We start from the raw sequence: 5443 nt of genomic DNA on the forward strand, positions 1-5443 counted from the left end.
CATATTGGGAAATCTGATTCATTTTTGTGAATTCATTCCAATTTCAAGAACTACTGTAGTTCAAATTTTTTTTTGAATGATCATTTGACATTGTCTTTAGTGTCTAGCAATAATCTAAATAATATTAGGCCTAATCATAATGTTACCATTCATAAACTCGGATATATAAGTTATGGTGTTATTATACTTCAAAAGTGTTGCTATTTGCTTGTTTTGTTGTACTTTTTATGTTTTGTACAGCACCTTGAGCACAGAAAAAGTGCTATATAAAGAAAACCTTTAATTATGACTTTTATTAGTAGTAGTAGTAGTAATATTATTATTTGAAATATGTGAGACCCATGAGAGAGAAACCCCCGTATTTTTAAAATACTATATAAAGAGTTTTATATAGGCCACTGATATGATTAGAGATATCTTATTAGTGCATGTCATTTCAGTTGTATAATGTCAAAAGTACTATCCATTTCTTCATGTATCACACTTTACTAATGAGGAAAACAAACTATACTGCATGCATTTCGATCAATTCTGATGTGTTTGGATGTACTGACTCAATCATTAGTCGTCTAAGCAACAATCATGCCGAGAATGTAAAGAGATGCTTGCTCAGATCTAGAGTGTTTAAACAATAAATTCAGCCATAAATGAAGGACATCATACTTTATATCTTAAATTGGGGCCAAAAACTAAAAATGGTTTGACCGCAATTAAACTCTCAAAAACACATTAATAATATTGTGTTCAGAAGGCATATTATGTTTAGAAAAAGAATGTATACACAGAATGTATATTTTTGTGTGCACAGAACAGTTTCATGTTCATTTGGTAAAATGATCAATACTGTATTGCTGTAAATACACTTGACTTAACCTTTCATTTCCATTGAGAGGAATTAACAAGAAGCAATATCTCTTTGTCTCTCTTTAATAATACTTTCCTGACTCATCTGATTCAATTGCCAAAAGTTAAGATATTTATAAAGACATTTCCACAAATGTGGAATAATAATGTGAAGTCATGTAACAACCACGCAGCATACATTGAAATATTTAGATTATGCGTAATGCAAAATGCTTTTTCACATAGTCTCAAACAGCAGGCAGTATGCTAATAATTCTGAAGGTGGCAGTTGACATCACCCAGGTCAGTATAGAGAGCACCATGCAACTTGCACGCATATCAACTTGTGTCGAGAAGAAAAGTAGAAACCGCCACAATATCAGCGATTGTGTGACGAACACACTTGAAGCCACTAGTTGACATTCTTCATGCCATCATGCCTGAATCACTCCATCGTCAGAGAAGATCCTCAGCGCTGTGAAGTATCATTTACAGATTTCTTGCATGCAGGAGAGGTGTGCGCTTTGTACAGCCACTGCTGAGTATTTTTAGTACCCACCTTTGTAGTTGCCGTGGAAGCTGTGCTAATAAACTGCTCGTCTCTGAGGCCCCTCAACTTTTCTGCTCAGAAGTGAGGCAAGAGAGGCTTTGGTGATGCTAGATTAGCACCCATAGGAATATCCGACTCTGATATCAAGTCAGGCAGAGACAACTGTGTCCAGATCAATAATTTTCTAAAGGGTAAAGTGATTACTGTGCGGTTATTGAATTTTAGCTGCAACTGCAACACAGAAGTCCATTTACGCACCGATTGTAAAACTGGGTTAGAAATGACAATTTTCCGATATGACTTCACCTCAGATGTGGACCCATCCATTTAACTAATTAATTTGTCTCTGTGATTTTTGCTTTAGCTACCGTCGTAGTTATTTTCACAAATCTTAATACAGCTACAGGCGTACGTGGCGTCAAAGCCTTTCCCTTTGAACTCTGTTTCTCAGGATTTCATCAAAGGTTCAGCTGACCTTCCGCAAGCGGCTCAATTAAGACGACGTTTCACAGACTGTCACGACACATTATGTCAGGCTTGCATGATAGCATTAGGCCGACATCATGACAGACATGTTCAAATAAACTTGAATACGACAGACTGTGACATGAGTTAAACAAGTTTCAAATGTTCCCTTGTGCTACAAATTAACGATTTAATTAATTTGGGAGCAGGCTACGGTTCAGAACACCACAGCCTGATGTCCATATGGCACACTGAGAGGAAAGCTTCACTTCTTATCTGCCACACAATATAAAATAAATCCTGCAATCCAAATGTTCTAGAAAATGAGTTATAGTTTCACTCTTCAAAGCTATTAGTGGATAATGCTTTTCAACTAATAGAACACCTACAGGTTTTTGTTTTAGCTGCTCTTACACTAAGATCTTTATACCCCAGCACCTTGAGAGACTTTCTGCAAATATGTCTGAGATTAAGCGGTGCAGAATCTTCCAGCTGGTCAGACAACTCTGACATTGTCTGTTCTCCTGTCAGCTGGGTGAAGTTTGAGTGGTTTTCCCCAAGCAGCGGTCGGCTCATTGCTCCATATGTACTCTTGAGCTCAGAGCTTTAAATCTGCCGGAGCTGTGTGGTTGTTGCCAAAAAGTTCCCTTGTTTAACAAAGCTCTCTGTGTGTTATCCTTTTAGATTCACTTCTCTCGCTTTGCCAACATGAGCGACTGTAGCGAAACAACATGGTGAAGCTACTATTCAGTTTGAAGGGGGAAAATACCCCACGGTTATACATTTTTAGCTCTGAGTCTATATATTTAGATGTTAGCATAGTTGCATATGCACTACATTACGCTCTGTACACTGCACACTATAAATATTCCAGCAGTATATGCACGTTACTAGGGATGTGCTTGAAACCTGCACACAGTAATGGTGTTTCATTCGTGAATGAATAAGTGTTATAGAAAAAAAAAGTGGATGACGTATTCAGCAGGTGCCCTTTTATACTTCCGGACACCCCGTCTATGACGTCATGGGCCAGGTGGACCAATAGATTGGCGTTCTTTCACATGTGCTTCAGACACCAGTCATGCAGGCTGCATTCCCCAATATGACCCCTAGGGGGGCGCAGCGTGGAGTTCCCAAGAAGGGTTAACTAATGTGATTGGCTGTTGTCACTATGACGGTCACATCAGCACCAAGCTTCAGACAATCCCTCCATCAAGCATCGACGCTGATGCCTCGTGTGAATGTACCGTAACATTTTATTTGAAGATTTAACATTTGTAGAAGGTCTAAAGCAAAAGAGTTGTAAAAATTCTGAAAATCTTTTAGAGCTCCTTGTATTTAAGATTCATAATCCATTTGGGAAAAAAAAAACCATATTACACATAAATGAATAAATCTGTATATAAATGTATTTAGTTTACAAGTGTCGTTTGTGATTTTTACTTGTGTAAGGTAGAGCTTCTGAGCTTTAAATCAAGCATACTCGTGAGTTTATGACATCAATTACTGCTTTATTTAATCAGAAACACAATCTTAATGCTATTTGTGTATTTTACTTTCATTGAATGCGATGATCCAAAGCAGTGAATATAATCACCAATCAGGTAGTTTGCACGCAAAGTTTGCTTCAAGAATAACCACACTGTTGATGTGATCTTATTGCTAGCACACCCTCTGAGCACATTTGAGTTATTCATCTTATCTGCAAGACAATTTTCAAATTTGCCTCCTTGCAATAAACAACTGATGGATAAAACCAAGTTGCTGCCCTACTTTTTTGTTTTGTTTTTATATCATCTGTTACATTCAGATCTGTCGCTACTCAGAAAAGATCTGTCGCTACTTCTGTTACATGCAAATTATTTTGGTTGTGAACGAAACAGTTGAGTGAATGATTCTGAGATTTACTTGTGCATAATTAATTTGTGGCATCAAAATAACTGCATAAATCACATGTCGCCACCTCAGTGAATGGATCAAAGGATCAGTGAATGAATCAGAACTAATCCTTTTAGTAAACTGATTCAGTAGAATTGATTTATTGAGAAATTAAAATCACCACTTCACTAGAATGCAGTGGAAGATTAGCTTTATTTTACATAGAGGTTGTAATAAAAAATCTTTTAGTGAGTTATAAACAGCAGTTTTGTTATATGTGACTATAAATAGAATAGAGTGACACCTCTGGTTTAATCCACGTCCACATACGTCCCTCAGGTCTATTAGAATCTAGAATATGAACCTCTCAGCAGAAATTCTGTTCTTCTAACGCCACTTCTGTTGAAAGTTTTCTGTCATGCTGGCAAAAACTTTCCTACTACATCTGAACCATGCAGGGGACGATGACAGCAGATCTGTTTAATTGCCATGTTCACAATTTCTGGAACTGCTGTGTTAACACATAAGAGAAATGAAAGTTGTTGCATGCATGGCTGCATATTATAGAAGAATAATGGGGTTTTGTAATTTTCTGGTTTATGAAATGTCATGCATGTTGGGTGGGAGGCAGCGTCGAGGCGATCTCACAGGTAACAATCAGTCAAAGCTAATTTCATGTTTGTGCACTCAGCTCATTGTTCAGATCTGAATGCCATTATTATAAAGAACAAAGCCTGTCCTTTCCAACAACTGTGCTTTATCATCAGACCATGAAACAGCACTGTAGTTACAAGATTTGGCAGTGTAGCTGTGTTTTTGTTGAGGAGTAACTGAGAGAAATTACTTTGGATTGTGTCTGTATAGTTGATGTTCAAAAACGACAGCACTGCAGGTTGTTGATAATGAACAGGCACATCCTGCTTTCCAAGATATAGTCATCATAAGTCTGCTGATTGCAGAATATATTAACATTGTTTTCTGAGAAGAATCGAACCACCCACACGTAAGTTATTTCTAAAGCCTTTAGTGGTTGCTCATTGTCTTGAACTGCAGAGGTTGGTGGGCAGCTCAACGAGTATTGACAGAAAGACAGATGGAAACAGGGGCCCAATCTGCCTTATGTGCATGCCCTTAACTGAATACCACTGTATGCTGCATGACCACACCGATAACACCAGCGAAGTGGAGCTTTTCACTTGGAACAAATCTCCCTGACAGCTGACAGGTCAAACTATAGCAGTTCTGAGGAAAACTTTCTTCCTCCTCTTCCCTACGGTTGCAGTTATTATTCAGTGATATTCCTCTCCACAGACCGGCTTTTGCTGCAAGTAAAGCAGTTCATGCGACATTGTTTCCATTAGTTTACTAATAATGGTCTTCTTGTGGTTGCAGTTATTGGTTGGTTAAGGGGAAGAGATGCTTCTTTATTGGAAATGCATTTGATGTTTTCTCTCAGTGAAATGGTCCACACCACACTCATTACAAACCTAATGATTTAGTGGTCAATAAATGCATTTAGATAAATAATGAATGATGATTTGTTTAAGCATTTTGTAGGCCATCTCAAAATTATCCATCTTTTGCTAATCTAAAAAGTGTTCTTTTTTTGTGTATATGTGTATATATGCACATTATATATATATATATATATATATATATATATATATATGTATATATTTATTTTTTCCGATTCAAGCACTGGTCCTA

This window comes from Sinocyclocheilus grahami, unplaced genomic scaffold (genome assembly GCF_001515645.1).
Source record: "Sinocyclocheilus grahami isolate Dianchi unplaced genomic scaffold, SAMN03320097.WGS_v1.1 scaffold807.1, whole genome shotgun sequence".
NCBI lineage: Eukaryota > Metazoa > Chordata > Actinopteri > Cypriniformes > Cyprinidae > Sinocyclocheilus > Sinocyclocheilus grahami.